At 43.3% G+C, this 18,542-nt stretch overlaps 1 protein-coding gene across 3 annotated transcripts in view; it reads left to right on the top strand.

Annotated features, from left to right (window-relative positions):
• Nucleotides 1-18,542, top strand: part of LOC311056057 (thyroid hormone receptor alpha) — a 124,354-nt gene that overhangs the window by 37,196 nt on the left and 68,616 nt on the right. For all 3 annotated transcript variants that reach the window (XM_084072408.1, XM_084072409.1, XM_084072407.1), the window contains one exon: nucleotides 16,211-17,723. The gene's annotated coding sequence lies outside the window, so the exon portion shown is untranslated. The remainder of the gene's footprint in view (nucleotides 1-16,210; nucleotides 17,724-18,542) is intronic.

Genomic DNA, 18,542 nt, shown 5'->3' with positions numbered 1-18,542 from the left:
TCTCTCCCTCCCTATTTTTCCTACCTCTCTGCCTCCCTCCTTCTCTCCCTCTTTCTCTCCCCCTCCTCTCGCTTGCTCCTTCTCTCCCTCCCTCCTCTCTCTTGCTCCTTCTCTCTCTCCCTCCTTCTCTCCCCCCCTCCTCTCTCTGGCTCCTTCTCTCCCTCCCTCCTCTCCCTGGCTCCTTCTCTCCCTCCCTCCTCTTTCTGGCTCCTTCTCTCCCTCCCTCCTCTTTCTGGCTCCTTCTCTCCCTCCCTCCTCTTTCTGGCTCCTTCTCTCCCTCCCTCCTCTTTCTGGCTCCTTCTCTCCCTCCCTCCTCTCTCCCTCCCTCCTCTCTCTGGCTCCTTCTCTCTCTCCTTCCATAATTCAGTTACTCTCGTTATATCACATCTGTCCAAATTAATCTGCATATTAGAATGCTGGTCTCTCTCTCTTCCTCTCTCTCTTCTCTCTCTCTCTGTGCTACAGAATATGTCCCTCTCTTGCTATCCTACATTATCTCTCTCTCCCTCTGTTCTCTCTTTCTCTTTCTGTTAATTATAAAACCTCTGTAACATTTGCACATTTTCAACCATATTTCTTGTGCTCTTCCCCTTTTCTAAGTCCCTATACTCCCCTCGCCTCCTCTCTTCTGCCTTTTCTCCCGCCAGACCTCTCTTTAACCCATTCAATCCGGGAACGCATCTGTGTAATTTTAGATTTCTTTGGCTATTCAAAAATAGCAGATCTACAAGCTCGGCACTCGCCGCACACATTTTCCACATCTTGGAAAATGTGTGCAAATCTTTGAATATATATTTTTAAGGCGAACATTTATAACTCAAATCTTTGCTTCTGGGGGGGGGGTCCCTGGAACAAAACATTTTGAGCTGGGGGTCCGCGGCCAAATCCATATCTAAAAATGTTTTCTAAATCCTAGCAGTATGTTGCTGTATCAGTGGTGCTCCAAACTTTTTCCATGTCAAGGACCACCCAAAATGATATGTATTTGGGCTCGGACCCCCATCTCAAAATATGTTGTTCCAGGGACACCCAGAAGTAGAGATCGTAGTGATAAATGTTCGCTTTAAAACATATATATATATATATATTCAAAGATTTTCACACATTTTCCAAGATTTTTCAAAAAATAGCAGATCTACAAGCTCATGCCGCGCTATGATCTTGTATATCTGCTATTTTTGAATAGCCAAAGAAGTCCTAAAATGACACAGATGCGTTCCCGGGTCTTAATGGATTAAGGGCGTATCAAGCAAAACGACGAGAGGATACACAATTAAGTGCATTTTGATTATGCACTCTTGGTATTCACTAAACGCCAACGCCAGGGTCATTTACGTGGAATTTCTCCCACCTCTAAGCAGCAGGTGCAAATTAGCGCGGGCAGGTTATGTTAAACGAAGCTTATGGCAGTAAAACATACCGCAGGGAGACACAGACTGCCGTTAGGTTTGGAAGACGTGCCAAACACACCCTGCAGATTAAACAGTCATGCAAAACAATTACTCTAAGAAATGAGGGACAACCTTGAACCTCCCACACAATGTTTCCATGCCATCCAGGCAATATTCAAGCTCCGTTGACACCCAGCCCACACTAGTACAGTATGTGTGGCATCTGGATTGATAGGATCTACAGTAGTAGCACTGTACCTGGGATATCACAGCCCACATTGTTGTTGCAGGTGAATGCATTAGGCTACTGTAAGATGCACTAACGCAGGGGTCTTCAACAGGGGGTCCGGGACCCCTAGGGGGTCCTCAGAGTTACTACAGGGGGTCCGCCAAATCTTTGTGTGTCTTTTTTTTTTACATTTACCACTTGAACCCTAGCATCCCTATTCTGAGGGGAACATTAGCCGAAAATAGTTTAATCTTAAACACAATTTTATACAATGTAGAGGGGGTCCCTGCTTCATCTCTCTTTCAGCTAGGGGGTCCTTGGCCTGAAAAAAAAAACGTTTCCTCACATTTCCTCACGTCCAATGAAGACATCCAGTACAGTACACCAAACATGAGGCAAACGGAAGTCATCTGTAATTCAAGGAATCAAATTTTTTTGTCCAGGAGTTTGTTGTGTGACTCCTAATGCATCCTTTCTTTATCTCAGATGGGGAGTTGCAATGCATCCTTCCAAAATGTTTTGGTGTTCTGTTACTTAATCAATACCTTTCAGCCTCACTGATTTTCTTTTAGCTGGTTTCTTGAGCTCGCTCCAAATTCCACCAGTCCACTGCACCTACAGTAATAAGCTCGGCTTCGGATACAAAATGTGTCCCATTCACTGATTGCGTAATAGTTGCTGACTTAGTATACCAGACGTTAGTTCCACACACCTTGCAAGCCACTTTCTTTCCTGCCAAACCACTTAAGGCACAGAGCCAAATTCCACTGCGCTTTAAGCGCAATTTGTGCTTTATTGTACGTAGATCTGACCCTCGAAGCAGTGGTTCTCAAAACGTTTTCATGTCAAGGACCCCCAAATTGATATGTATTTGGCCGCGGACCCCCATCTGAAAATGTTTTGTGCCAGGCACCCCCAGAAGAGAATTTATGTTTTAAAAAAATCAAAATGATTCAAATGTTTTCGAATATTTTCAAAAATAGCAGATGTTAAGTTCTGCACTGTGAGCTTGTAGATCTGCTATTTTTTTAATGGCCAACATATGAATGGATAAAGTGGTTAAAATGATTGTGATGCTATGTTAACTTCACCCCTGGGGGTCCCGGACCCCACTTTGAGAACCAATGCTGTAAAGCTGTCTCAGTAATTCCATCTCTCTTTCCTCTTTCCTCTGTCTTTCTGACCGTTTGTCTCTCTCTCTCACTCTCTCTCCTTCTTCTCTCCCCCTCTAACCTCTACCAGTCATTTTCATATTGCGTCAATCGTTCTCTCTCCATCTCCCCCTCTCTCTCTTTTATGAAATTACATTCTTCCATATATCAGATAATATCTGCAGCATTCTTCTGCCTTTATTGAACATGGATCCCAACCACTATAGCTGCACTTTGCTGCTCTGCAATATAACTTCAGTCAGTTTCCATGCAATATGACCCCATGCCACCTCAGTTATATTGCTCAACGTTGCTCACATAGTACAAGCTGCTCCCCTTCCTACTCACATACGGTACAGAGTGTTGTAGAAAATATGTGCTGCCGCTGTGCACTCTCAGCCAGCCAGATTGTATCCCTACTGTATATACTTATGAGCTGTTGCCAACACCTAGGGGTGTTTGACGATCGGCCTACCACTTTACCACCACACCGCAGTGGTAACAAATTCACTGTGGAAGTTTTTGAGTGCTTTTTCCATTTTTTTGTTTGCTTTGTGTTTTAAATAGCTCATATCTACCATCGCACATACCACATGATTACGTTGACCTGGCCCCCCACCGCCCCCCTCTCTCTCTCTCTGTGTGAGCGCGTACGTGCGTGCGTGCGTGCCATAGGATTTGACTTGAACAAAATAACTTCTCATAAACATTTCTGAAACACAAACCAAAAGAGGTTGCAGATATACTGTAGGTTTAGTACATTCACAATTCCACATAGTATAAAACCACTATATACTTTGTCATAATATGATGAATTGTGAAAATAGCTGATCTACAAACTCATAATATATCACCATACAAGAACTTGTGTGTTTGTAGATATGCTTTTTTCCCCACTATTTTGGTGAAAGAAATAAAAAATATTTCCAAAATACTTTTGAAAATGTATCCGAAAAAGGATGCCATGGGGGTTAATGGGATTAACAGGGACTTGACTCATTCTCTACGTACACCACCTGGGCTGTGCCCTAAAAGTTGACTGCAACTGCCAATTCATTTCTTAGCTATTAATCTGTCAATTACTTTTTTGATTAATCAAATAATAATATAATAATATACTTCCGATTTTCTTTTTTATAAATAGATTTTTTCGTAAATAGATTAGTCTGAGTAACCACTTATGCCCTAGTTTATACTTCTTGTAGATCAGCTATTTCCGCTATTTCCATTTTTTTTTAAAGAAAAATTCAAAATCCCCCCCAAATCATTATTATTTTAATATATATATATATAATTGATTAAATCAATTAGTTTATTTAACTCTTGCACCCCTAGATTCAAATAATCATCATTGGGAGAAGCTTCAGTCAACGTTCTCTCAGTTAAATAGTCGAAACAAAGCTAAATATGCTGGCGTCGAGGGTCTGTCTGTCTGTCTGTCTGTCTGTCTGTCTGTCTGTCTGTCTGTCTGTCTGTCTGTCTGTCTGTTTGGAGCTAATCTTGCAAACCGTTGGACAGATCAGGGCCAAATTTCCTGTCCGCCCCCTTGTTGTTGTTGAGCAAAGCAGGAAGTGGCAGTGTGGTTAATGTTAGCCAACAAAGATTTACAAAATAAGAGCTTAAATTGACCTTGAAAATGTTTGCTACTTCTGTCACTGTTCCAAAAAGGGGCCTTGAAACTGTAGGGTTAATGTGCAGCGGTCAGTCAATGCCAATTGTTGTTTAGTTCAGCAAAAATAAAATGCATTATCCTCAGAATAAAAAACAATTATCAAACATTTTCAATATTTTTCAAATATTTTCAAAAATAGCAGATGTGCAAGCTTGCAGTGCGGAACGAAGTGACGCGCTGTGAGCTTGTAGATCTGCTATTTTTGAATAGCCAACATATAAATTGATAAAGTGGTTATTTAATTATTTGTGACGCCACAAACCAGCTCTCAAGGATGTGACAAAAACTTGGAAACACACACCAAAGCAAGGAATGTCTTTACAAACTAGAAATGAACAACAACCGTATGTGTGTGACTGTCAGTAGAATAACGGTTAGGCCCGCTGAAAGAGAGAGTTTTTAAACTTTGATCTCGCTGCAACGCGATTATGTGGTTCATGTGTTGTGTTGTGCTTCGTCAACATCCATTATTTATGAGGAACTATGCGTTAGTGTTTGGAACTATTGGTTGCCCGATGTTAAGCGCCGCTACCACGCTTGACTTGTTTCTGTTTTTATCTCTGAGCACCCGAAACAAATTGCAAATCAACTATTGGTTTTATTTTGTATTTGTTGCCAAAGTTGGTTTGGCAATAAATGATTGAATATTGTATATTTCAATGAATATTCTTCGCTTACACCAGAAGTCTAACGGGAGTGTCGTAACCTCTCAATAAGCTCTGGTGTGGTGTGTGGAAGGCGTGGTGTGGGATTGTTGTATAAGGTCAAACAAAGCAGCAGCAAACCAAGATATAATGTGGAGAGAAGTCCAAAGAATAAAGACATATAGGTTAACCCATTAAAACCGGGAACGCATCTGTGTAACCACTTAAACCATTATTTTATGCTTTGGCTATTCATTTTTTTATCGTGTTTTTTTTTGCAAATCTTTGAATATACATAGTTTTTAAAGAATTTAAAACATTTTTAACTCAAATTTTGCTTCTGGGGGTCCCTGGAACAAAATATTTTTGGTCCGTGGCCAAATTATAATTGTGGGGGTCCTTGACATGGAAAAGTGTGAGAACCACTGATAAAGTTACATAGGTTTTTCAGAAAACTGCCTTAATGGGTTAAACAGTTCTACATGGGACACACCGAGCCAAGGTGTGTCCCTTTGAGGTCTGATGACCCTCCTAACTCCACCCACCCTGTGAACAAACAGGACAAGTACTGGCAGACAGAGTGGGAGGGGCTGTCACAGTATATCTGAACCCGTTGCCCTCTTCTTTCATTCATTAATTCATTCATTCGTTATTGTGGCAGTTTAACCACTTCAACCTATTGAAACCTAACCTAACCTATTTTGGGGAAGTTTTTTAAAGCCAATTTGCCATTTCACAGCAGAGGCTTATTTGAGGGTCCTTGGCGTGTCCAAGTTTGAGCCCATTAGGACATGCAAGCATTGCAGTCAGGTTATCTCCTGGCTGAATGTTGAGATGTGTATTGTGTACATCTCTACTCAACTCACTCTCACCTGAAACCCCTAGCTTGATAGAAATACTGCTACCTCTACGCTTAACTCCTCCACTGTTGGCCTATTCGCATCAAATGGATTTTGCATTGCATTTTTCCTATGCTGACGGTGAAGGGAAAAGTGTAATAAAGAATGAATTCTAATGCCTGCAATTTCTTAATATTGGCTTTTCGCCAGGCAGTCGATCGGCTCTTGCACTTGTTGCGAGTCGCACATGATTACCGTGTCAGCTAAATGCCTGAAATATAAATGCAAATTGCCTTCCTTACTTTTACTTGCTCGCAATGAAAAGCTTATTCCACTGTGGCGCCCGCTGTAAATCACTGACCATCAGCTAAAAAGCCTAAAATGGAAAAACATATAACATAAAATGCCATGCAATTATGGCCTTGCTGTGCCCCATAGCTCTGAGTCCCTCCCTGTTCCTATATCCTGAGTTAACCCATATACAGAGGCCCTGCCCTTGTCTCCAGTACATACTGTACACACCATATATCACCTTTCCCTTGCGTTCCCTTTAGCCTTACTCAGCTTGTTCACGTCATGTGGTACATGTATGTACCCTTTGGCCTGAACTGGAGTTCACTTCTTGTCATAGCCTCTATCGCCATTAGTCGTGTGTGTGTGTGTGTGTGTGTGTGTGTGCGTGTGTGCGTGTGTGCGTGTGTGCGTGTGTGTGTGTGTGTGTGTGTGTGTCGGATTGCACATGCTTACTTGCACGTATCTTGTGAGTCTCATATGGTTTCTGAATTAGGCTGAGAGAGCCGTAGTGAGCCAGGAGGGGTCTTTTTAAATGGACCCAAGCGGTGCAAAATCTGCTTTCTGATATGGCTGATTGTTGTGATGTGGTGTCACTTTTATTTTACAGCATTTGTGACATTTGTTAAGTGCAACAGATTGTTGTTGTTATTGTGTTGAAGCCAATATACGGGGGGGGAGTGTAGAGTCATTATGAGTGAATCGTTTCGCTGCACTACCATTGCAATGCACCCCACTTTAGAAAAGTTCACATTCTTTTTATAGCTGTCAACCAGTTGTTGTTTTTGAGTTGACCCCAACGTTCCTCTTAATGATTTCCCTCTGTGCAATTATTTGTGAATTAAATGAAACGCATTTTTATCTTCAACTTCTTCATTTGTCAGATTTGTCTTAAAGTACTTCACAGTTCACAGCCAAAGGAACACGTGTAGTTTCATTGCGAAACACGGGGAAAGGAAAAAACACATCAAAAACTCTGCACGATGTGCATGCACGCGCATGCCTTCATGCACGTGTCTGTAAGATGTGCACGGCAGAGATTGCCATGCCCACTCCAGTGCCAAAAGAGGCTAGGATGCAGGATGGGGGGGCTGCAGCTGTACGTCTAACTGCACAGTTTAGCCGCTGTGCGAGGCTCCCAGCGTACCCCGCTCACATATCATATTGTGCGTAGCGTTTAGCTGCTAGAGTGGCTCACGCAGGCTGCTGAGCAGACTATATATCATCTGGCCCGCCTGGAGGTAAACTGAACGCACAGCAGAGAACTGGGACAGAGGACGAGAGGGTTCTCACAGGTCAGTCTCTTTGCCTGTGTGTCTGTCTCCGTTCCTCCGTCTGTCCCCGCCGCATGTGTCTATACTGTAGCGTCATGGCTTTCTCTCCTCCTTATGAAGCCTCAGTTATACTTTTGTTTGTGTGCCGGTGTCGTGCTGGGTAAATAGCAGATCTGCAAGCTCACCCACGCGTCACGAACGTGACGCGTGGGTGAGCTTGTAGATCTGCTATTTACAGCATGCAAGACCAACGTGCAACCAAGTGTAAATCAGGCTTCAGTCTCTCGGTCTCTCTGTCTGCCACACTTTACTGTCTGTCTGTCTGTCTGTCTGTCTGTCTGTCTGTCTGTCTGTCTGTCTGTCTGTCTGTCTGTCTGTCTGAATGTCTGTCCCCCTCTGTCTCTCCACCTGTTCCCGACAACTGCAGCATTCTTTCTCTGTCATCTTTCATTTTTCATTTTTCCTGCTGACTCTCACTTCTCACATGCAGGCTCCTTTTCTTTTGGTCTTGCCTTCCTTTCCTCTCTTTATTTTTAATCTATTTCTCCCTTATGTCCGTAGTCAAAGACACATCTGGTACCGTATGCATGTTGCAGCTCTAGATTTCCCCTCTGAACATCTCTCTCTCTCTCTCTCTCTCTCTCTCTCTCTCTCTCTCTCTCTCTCGCTCCCTCTATGCGCTCCCCTTCTGTCCTGGTTCTCTCTCCCTTGTATTTGTCAACTAAAGAAATTAGATTCTCTCCTCTTGAATTTATTCCCTCTCATTGGGCCTCATTCAGCAATAAATTCGTAAGTTGTCTTCTTAAATTTCTTCCTAAGTGAATTCCTAAGAGAAGTCGAGTCAGATTCATGAAATGTTCTTAGGCTCTGCCTGCAGTCACACCTGTGTGTGATTGCTGCACACAGAAATCACAGGAAATCACACAGAGAAATAAAGTTGAGAGAATGAAGTAAAGAATACCTAAACTAAAGCCTAGATGGTGGAACACCAGACTCCAAACATAAAAATAAATAAATATTTCTGTGGAGGTACTTCTGAAGTGAACAGCAAATTATTTTATTTAATTAATGAATGTATTTTATTATTTCTCTCACATTAATCAACATATCACCACTCGATATCAATGTAAATTTGCTGAAATTAGCTGTTAAAAATGTTATCCATATTTCATGTTCAGGAGTAGCGTTAGTAGTGGATATAAAACATTTTAGTACTGAAAGCTGGTGGGTGGATATAGAGGGTCTTTAAGGTAGCAGCTGCTTGGTATGTAATGGGGTGGAAATAGGGGTGTGGTGGGTGATATGGTGGTGCAAGGAGGGGTGTAGGGGGCCGTGTGGGGTATGGGGATGGGTGTGACGGGTGGGTATAGGGGGGCTTTCAGGTAGGAAGGGGACTTGAAAATGGGGGTGTGGCGAATGTCGGGATATGGGGGTGGGGGTATGGGGGGGCGATGAGGGTGGGTTGGGTGGGGGGGTATGGGGTGGGTATGGGGCTTGGGCTTCAACTCAACCGGGTCTGTTTGGGTTAGATGCATTTGGCTGCAGACCCCCACCTGAAAATATTTTCTGCTAGGGAAATGTTTTCAAGATTTATCAAAATGTTTCGAAAATAGCCGATCTACAAGTTCAAAATTGCCAGTAATGGGACGCGTTGTGAGCTTGTAGATCAGCTATTTTCAAACAAAGTATAAAATAGGGTTAAAGTGATTAAACTGTTCCTCGTTTGCTGTGGACCCCCTGGAACAGCTTCAAGGACCCCTGGGGGTCCCCAGACCACACCTTTGAGAACCTTTTTTGCTCTAAAGATATGATAAAAATATTATTGTAATTTAAATCCTATATTATACAACAGTAGAATTGAAGAAACTTCGAGAATTAATTATTTTTGCACAAACATATCACACTTAAGAACTCAAAGGCCACCCTAAGAGTGCTCTCTAGTATGCGTAGATTTCTTCTTAACTTAAGAACAAATCACAGCTAAGAAAACATTTGTGAATGCCAAAATCTCTCCCACTCTTAAGTGGGTTTAAGAACAAATTTGTTCGTAAGTACGGTTCATGAATCGGGCCCATTGAGCACAGGGACTTTGTGATGTTCCGCAGTATAATAACCTTGAGTCAATCATGGCGTTGTAATGAAACCTCTGACTCGCTAAATAAATGAGAGGCTAAAATGTCACTGAGAACTCTGCAGTCTCACTTCACTGTTTATCAGAGATTTCTTTCTTGTTCATCCTTTTTGTTTTTATCTATCGAGTTTGCTTGCTAATGGAGATAGCTTTCATTTAGAAGGTGATTTGCCGGTGTGAATAAAAAAAAAAGTCACACGGCTCACAGTTTAAGAGCTTATTACTTAAAACATGTCAGAATTTGTTTTCCTTTCTGTCATTTCATTTGACCACTGAATTTTGGTCTGGAAAAGTCTTCCCAAAGATAATAACCTATAGCATTTTGGAGCGAAGCCTTTCATTTCCATTTTCCTTATATTATTATATATTATATATATTATTTATATTATTATAAACAAACCAACATGTGACGTCTCCGTATGATAAGGGAGGGAAATTACCACCTGCCACCAGCCAGATGGAGATACATTTTGGCTTCGCTTGGATCCATTTCTTTTTCTTTTTTTCTTTTTTACTACTAGCCACTTTGGCAGGTAGCCAGCCAGCTTGTAGAGGTTCTTCCCATTTTTGAATTTCACATTTGGCTGGTTGAATAGTGAATTTGGCTGGCATATTTGGAATCCATCTGCTGATTTGGCTGATGGCTGAAAGAAAGTGTCCACCTTTTATAGCTGGCTGCTAACCAACCATCAACAACAGCAGTGGGTCTTGAGTCCCAGACTAATGCTAGTTTTGGACTGTATTCTACCTGTAAGCTAATTGGCTGTGGTCAGGGTTGGGAGCCACTGTGGCTAGTGGGGAAAAAAAGCTTATTTTCCAAAATCTAAAAACACAAATTATAATTTACTGTATATCTATTGCATAGAATTCACATCAAAAGACATAAAGGAAACATTAATATTAACTGCAATGTTTGGTATGACATACTATACAAATTTCTTTTTTGTTTTGTCATGGTACTGTTTGTTAGTTTGGAACCCACTCAAGCCTTTGAAGGGGTTCCAGTATTGTCTGTCCCTTGCCCAGAGTACCTAAACTATGCACTGTGATGCCTATGCCTAGAGTTTTTGTCAGAGTTTGTCAGTCTCGCCCGCCGGGCTCCCTCTCACGCCAATGCATCCTTAGAGACGTCCATGTACAGTACTGTCTGTCTACCCCAGGATGACGCTCCAGGCCACCAGGCGGCTCTCTGTTCCTCTCTCAACATGCTGCTATACAGCCTGCATGGCTTCCCATACCTAATTATAGTGAGCCCATACTGGCCAGCCCTGTCTTCTCTTCTCTTCTCTTCTCTTCTCTTCTCTTCTCTTCTCTTCTCTTCTCTTCTCTTCTCTTCTCTTCTCTTCTCTTCTCTTCTCTTCTCTTCTCTCAGTCTTTGCTAGCATACTCCCTTCAAAATAAATGAAGTCTGATTTAAAGTAGCAATCCATACTTTTTTTGTGAATAAAAAGGGGTAACCAATCCGTTGTAGAGGATATTAATGCAGTATAACTAACACACCTGCAGTGGTCGGACATGATCTCTCTGCTCTTCTATTGAGAAATGTATATCCTGTGGTCAGGTAGGACCACTACTGGTTGACAAGAGGTATTGCATGAAATTCAAAGGGAAATATCTCAACTTCCCAAACAAGGTTGCCGCCCACTTCCTCCATAAGTTGTTTCAAACTAAAAGCCCTCTGTGTTTCATACACGGTCCACAAACTATGCAGTGTTCATTTTGACATTCAATTTTGATTTAGTTTTCGTCAGTGAAAAAAGATAGTCGGAGAACATTTTTCATCATAGCTTTAGTTGATGAAATTAACACTGAAACTATGTTTTGAGCTAGTCTTGTTTTAGTTACTTTTTATATCGGAGCACATGATGCACTGATCAGCCCGGTCCTCTGTCTGGAGAGCTGTTCACACAGAAGATCAACTTTCCTCACTTACGCCTTAGCCTTGGTGTGTGTGTGTGTGTGTGTGTGTGTGTGTGTGTGTGTGTGTGTGTGTGTGTGTGTGTGTGTGTGTGTGTGTGTGTGTGTGTGTGTGTGTGTGTGTGTGTGTGTGTGTGTGTGTGTGTGTGTCCGGTCTACAGTGGTTGGCACAATGTTCCTCTGCACTCTCAGTATTCACTCAGTCTGCCAAGAAAGAGAAAGGATAGACGATCACACACACACACACACACACACACTTTGGCTGAGTACCCGCAGTCGTTTCCGAGAGAGAGTGTGTGGGTATGTGTGTTTGTGTGGCGATTGGATGAGATGAAAAGGTGCACACGTACACAAAACACATACACTACAAACGCACACGCAGGCACACACACATAGGCAAGTAGATGAACACTTGCACATACACACACACACACACACACACACACACACACACACACACACACACACACACACACACACACACACACACACACACAGACACACACACACACACACACACACACACTGTGACATTCACGTGTGTACACACGTGAATGTCATACACACTTGCTGTCACACACAAACAGACACAAGGCAAACCTCCCTCCCACTACTTGTGAGGTATGTCCATTGGTTTCCACAGGCCGCAGCTCAAACTTGAACCCTTAGACTAACCTGAATTCTAACCCTGACTTTAACTTCTGACCTTAACCATTACATGTCTAACCTTAACCCCTGTACTTAACCCCTAACTCTTAACCTGAGATAGTACTTGGAAATAGATGGCCAGCAAAATTCCCTCATAATTCTTCCTTCTCTTTGCCCAAATTGTGACCCCCCCCCTCACACACGCACACGCACACGCACACACACACACACACACACACACACACACACACACACACACACACACACACACACACACACACACACACACACACTCTCTGAGACCTATTCTCGGTCAGTGTGCCAACCCATCACTAATGTGTCAGCATGGCTCTAACCTATAAAAACACAACTCCACTTAAGTTCTGGACTCTCTAATGAGCGTTGGTGTCCCTTGATTAAGTCATGACTCGTGACATAAACAAACATGTGACGATAGCGGCGGCGATCCTGCTGTTAGATGGCAGGTAAAAAAGAAAATTGAAATATACTCAATAACAAACTCCCCTCAGCCGTGCTCTGTTTTTCTCTCATTTACTCGTTTCTCTATCTCTTTAAAGCTGTCATTCTCCGTCATCTTTTTAATATTCGCTCTCTTACTTTGCCGTCCTCTCTTTAACACATTCATTATTACTTCTTCCTCGCCTCGCCTCTCTCTCTCTATCTCTCTCTCTCTCTCTCTCACTCTCTTTCATCCTCTGTCGCCTTGTCTCTCTCGCCTCGGTTTGATGTTCTGTACTGTTAGCTACTTATGACAGCAGCATACATATTAGAACCAATCCACTGCTTTCTCTCTCTCTCTCTCTCTCTCTCTCTCTCTCTCTCTCTCTCAAATCTGTCATCGCTCTCTTTTTATCCATCTCTCCCTCTTTTTTGCTGTTTCTTTCTTTAGCTCAACACTTTTTTCTGCCTGGCTCTTTCTCTCTCCCTTTTTTTCTCTACTTGCCATCCTCCTCTCTCTTTCTCTGTCTCGCAGTTTCTTTCTTCTAACGTCAAACTCTCTGTCCCTTTCCTCTCACTCCCTCCTGTCCTTCCTTCACCCCCCCCCTCTCTGTCTGTCTGTCTGTCTGTCTGTCTGTCTTTCTCAGTCAGTTGAGACATTGATGCCTCTGTCATTTGTATTTTACCACCACTGTTTAATTAGCTGTCCTCCAGAGGTCTAGTTTGTCTGCCTGCGACATAAATATCTGTCTGTCAGAGGATGTATAAAGTGACAGGGGAGTGTGTGTGTGTGTGTGTGTGTGTGTGTGTGTGTGTGTGTGTGTGTGTGTGTGTGTGTGTGTGTGCGTGTGCGTGCGTGTGAACCTGTAGTTACCAAAAGACAGTTTCCAAGGTAACATACAGGAAAAATACCATCTTTTCTGTCCATGATGTATGGAGATTTTTTTCTTTTTTTTACCAGCCCCTCGTTACCGTGTGTGTGTTTTTCTTTAATTGTGTGGGCGTGTGGGTGATTTGTTGCAGCTGTCTTGTGATTGATTGTGTGTGTGTGTGTGTGTGTGTGTGTGTATGTTGGGGCGGGGGGGTGAATACATTGGGCACCTGTGTAGTTAGTTAAGATGTCTGTGTTTGTGTATATGGGTCGCTGGGTTGGTGTGTGTGTGTGCACATTGGACACCTGTGCAATGCACTCTGTGGTTGTGTGTGTGCCGTGCGTGCACCCAGATTTGTTATGTATGAGATTGATTGTGTGTACAGTACACAGCTAGCCATGTTTAGCTGAGCATATGTATGCCATGCATGCTGTGTGTGCGTGTGCATGCGTGCGTTTGTGTGCACGTGTGCGATCACACACAAGATGTTGCATATGTGTTAACTCTTATGTGTGTTTGTGTGTGTGCACGTTGGCTTCTTCTGGCTGTGCTTGCATGTGTTGGGCCGTGTTCCTGTCCAGGTTGATGATGAGTGCTGTTCACAGCTGTGAGGGTGCTTGAAGCTAATGGGAGGCAGATTTGGAGAGCACTGGTGTTCAGCTACAATGATAGTGTAGAGCTCTGCATACACACAAATCACTCCTCCGCGGGTCCTTTTCCACATCCAGGACGCGCTTCCGCGCGGTGATTGCATTGCCCTCGGCTGTACTTTGAGAGGCATGTCTCCAGTCTGCAGGTGACAGCCTTTTAACACACCAGAGAGAGAGAGAGTGAGAGAGAGAGTGAGAGAGAGAGTGTGAGTGTGTGTGAGTGTGTGTGTGTGTGTGTGTGTGTGTGTGTGTGTGTGTGTGCGCGCGCGCGCTGTGCATGCTTGCATGTCTGAATGTCAGAGAAACGTTGAATATTAGATGGAGAGAGACATGGAGGGAGGGAGGGAGGGAGGGGGGGGGGGGGGGTCTGTCTGAGAGAGAGGGAGGGACAGAATGTTGTGTGTTTGCAAGTTTGTCTGTGTCAAATAGACACAAAGAGACAAGAGTGTGTGTGTGTGTGTGTGTGTGTGTGTGTGTGTGTGTGTGTGTGTGTGTGTGTGTGTGTGTGTGTGTGTGTGTGTGTGTGTGTGTGTGTGTGTGTGTGTGTGTGTGTGTCTGTGTGTGTCTGTGTACAGTATGCACACCCATTAGTGCACATTCAAATGCACGTTTCCAACAATTGATTTCCCATCTAGGAGCGTGCCATGCATACTAAACAAGTATGTGTTTTTCCCCCCCCTGCTTAGTGCTTACACACTTTATGATGATGATTTCTTGCTCCTATTATGATCGACCGGGTTTGCATCAGTCGAGGGGGGGGGAAAAACCCTGTAAATTAAACACTGTTGTGCATGCGTGCTCTCGGGGGGCACGACAATAATCGGGAGCATTTGCATAATACATACGACTACAGGTGTTCATGTCTAAAAGACAGGATTGGCCCAGAGGTTAGAGAGCGCTCGCTCGTGATGGGATGGGATGAGTAAAGGCTCGAGTAACGCATGTCCATTCGCTCAACCACTGTCATTGAGGTGCCCTTTTCAGCACAGCGTTAACTCCCCTCCACTGCTGCTGTGTATAGCTAAGAGCCGACGGCAGAGGGCTGTGCCGTGCCGCTAGCCGGCGGGGTGTGAATGTGTTTAAGTAAAGTAGTTTGAAGCAGAGTGTGTGGATGCAATCAAAGCAGATACAGTATTGATGAATATAGCAGAGACACCTCCCTTTTAAAAGCCTGCTCTGTCTGCACTGATCTGACAACACCGGCAACCGAGTGACTTGCAAGAAACTCCATGAAATGAGGAGCCTCATTGTATTGTGTATGCTGTTGTTATTTAAATAACCACAACAAAAATAACACATAATAATGCTTTTGGTTTGTAAAAGTGACACTGTGATTTAGTGATGGCACAGTACGAAAATCTGTTGTTGTTCTTTTATATATTATTGTATATTGTTCAGGATTGAACTTAAAAAAAAGAAAAAGACTCAAATGTTAGCCTTCGGACAAGATGGGATCAATAGCCATTCTGGCATATTAACTGATTGATTGGCCTATATAAGGGTGTCATAGATCATCAAATCCCGTTACCACTTCTTCCTCAAATGGGGGTTTGTGTACCACTAGGGGCACGCGGAGGAACTACAGGGGTATGTATGTGAGAGAAAGTGTTGAAGTACTATTATGTTTAATGATAAAACATTGGCAAACATTGCATGATCCTGCTTAGTTGCACAACTGTTATTGAACAGATTTGCACATTATTACATAAAAACTACACTTACTGTACGAAAATGTTATGGCCACAGTTTAAAATACATCTGCTCAAGAGACACTACTACAGTAATTGCAACTCTTCCACTCTTTTTTTTTCTTCTCCGAAGCAAAATGTTGTTGGGTAAAGGGGGTACTTGGATTCCGAAATCAGGGAAAGGGGGTTCTGAACCACCGCTATATCCTGATGAAGTCCTTCCTGGTTGAAATGTTGTTATTGCAAAATGGGCACCATGTGAAAATGGTCAATTGTTAATCACAGCAAATTGTACTGCAGTGGTCTTGTTCAATGTTCATCATTGTGCTAACCAAACGCTTCCTTGTCTTTCAGAGCCTGAACCCAGGAAGAGCCCCACTACTTCAAGGTGAGACAGACAAGACACACGGAGAGAGGGAGAGAGAGAGACAGAGACAGAGAGAGAGAGAGAGCCGAGGCCTGGCGTTGCCACACATTCTGGACGCAAACCGTGGGACACAACCAGAGGGACGAAAGAGGCAAGAGGAATATAGAAGCATACAGGTCTTCTGTTCTTCCATCATACACACACACATCTTCCTCTTCATTTGTTTGTTTAAAAGCCTTTGGACTCCTTTTTAAAAACGACAAAAGAAAACACTGCTGGACTCCGTTGACCTCAGGAGAGGTTTTATTTGGATCTGATTTCATTTTTAAATTGTTTTACCGGCTCTCTACCTCCACAGAACCAGAGCGAAATCTAGATAAAACAGCAGTCATCTGTCATCTGCCTCTTATCTCTCTCAGTTTTATTTTGTTTTATTTTTTCATTTTTCAGTTCATTTCTTGGCTGACCTCAGGGATATCTTCCCACTGCCTACCTCCTCCTTCTTCTTCTTCTCATCCTCCTGCGACGTGGCCCGAGCTGCCAAACCACTGTTACCACAACAACCTGTATAACACCTCTCAAACCTCTCCTCACTGCAACTGTGACAACCAGCAACGACCTTTAACCTCTCCGTCTACTGCCAGGCCGGACTCCCACGCTGCCTCTCCTGTGCAGATCCAGAAGAAATACATAAACAAACAAATTATAAAAATAAAACCTGCGGTCAGCGGGACGGTTATTATTGGGATTCTGTGAGGTGCTTACATGCCCGGCGGGCAGGAAACATTCACTAGCCTGGCTCTTGTGTAATATGCCTGAGAGGCAGCAATATACCTCAGTACACAGATCTTCCAGTGCATACAAGACGTACAACTACCTGACGAGCATCTTTATCCACTATAGCCCTCTCGGCTGTTTAACCTGCCACACTGTTTAATCAGTCCGCCTATCAAGCAATAGTGTTCACTGTCCTGGCACTTCCACTCACCTCAAATATCAGCAATATATATATCAGTATTTTATCTGGGAGGCATCCAGAGATACAGGAAGACACTCACAATTACTGCCTGGCAGGCGACATCACTCAGAAGTAGCCTGAGGTCTTCGACATCACACGCTGGCACTTCCATTTGCCTTCGAGGCAGTAGCGTAAATCAGGAATCATCTGAGAGGCGTCCAGAGAGAGCGAGAGAGAGGGGGAGCGACTCTGCCTGGCAAGAAACACCGTCCGCCGGCCTCAGGCCTTCCATTTTGTCCTAACAGGGCAAGTAGAAATAAAGACATCTAGGGGAGCATATAAGTTCTTTGGCCTCTCTGATCCAAGTCTTGCTTATGTTGGGGAGCAGCCAGAGAGCTCCCTGGCAGGTGTAACGTACACTTTGAAAAACAACAAGGACAGATACAGATCTCCTGAACACTGAGGAGAGCGACCAGGTTGTGCATCACTACAAAGTGCTAAGGAAAGAAGAAAAACAAAGGGAAGAAGAGGAGAATACAGTGGTGAGTAGCCTTCTTTCTCTCTCTCTTTCTTTTTCTCTCTCTCTCTCTCTCTCTCTCTCTTTGTCTTTCTCACTTTGTCTCTCTCTCTATCTGTGCTCCTCCTTTTTGTTCAACCTGGCTAAATAGGCTGAGGAGCATAACAGTGTTAAGAGGTATACCAGTTTGACCAGTTTTAAAGGGTATAGGGTATACAGCTATTAAATGGTCTGTATACCAGTATTAAAGGGTATAGTTTACACCAGTATTAAGGCGTACTGTATTGTTGAAGGTTATACCAGTATTTAAGAGCCAGTTATGAAAGTTAATAAATAGACACTTAAAGGGACATACCAATGTTTCTCAACCAGTTATGAGACAACAGCTTTTCAAAAATGTGTTGTTATCAGGGGAAATTAACAGCTTTAATATACAGTACTTCATAATCAGTTTTCCCTGCACGGAACCACTTGAGATAAAAATGAGGACATGGGTTCTTCTGGGCACACACGCTTCATCCCAAGATCCTGTGTCAGGGTCCATGATGTGTAAACTCAGCCATGAATATGGATGACTTCACCCCTTCTTCACCCCTCTGTTGCATATTTTACAATGAACATGTATTGTTTTGATGACAGACAGATCTAGCACAGCCAACCTTGACCATGGGTCCATCCCTTGCCTTGAATATTCATGAGAAGATCAGTACACCAAGGACACTCATGATATAATTCAGTCAGCAGAACCACCCAGTCACCATCTTGGAACCTTAGACCAGTGGGAACGCGATGAGCGACCTCAATGATTTTTTAAATTCCTATCCTGGGAACCCAGAGTACTTTT

This window comes from Gymnoscopelus microlampas, assembly GCF_963454915.1.
Source record: "Gymnoscopelus microlampas genome assembly, chromosome: 11".
NCBI lineage: Eukaryota > Metazoa > Chordata > Actinopteri > Myctophiformes > Myctophidae > Gymnoscopelus > Gymnoscopelus microlampas.
Note: the sequence above shows the minus strand (reverse complement) of the source record. Positions and strands in the feature narration are given on the sequence as shown.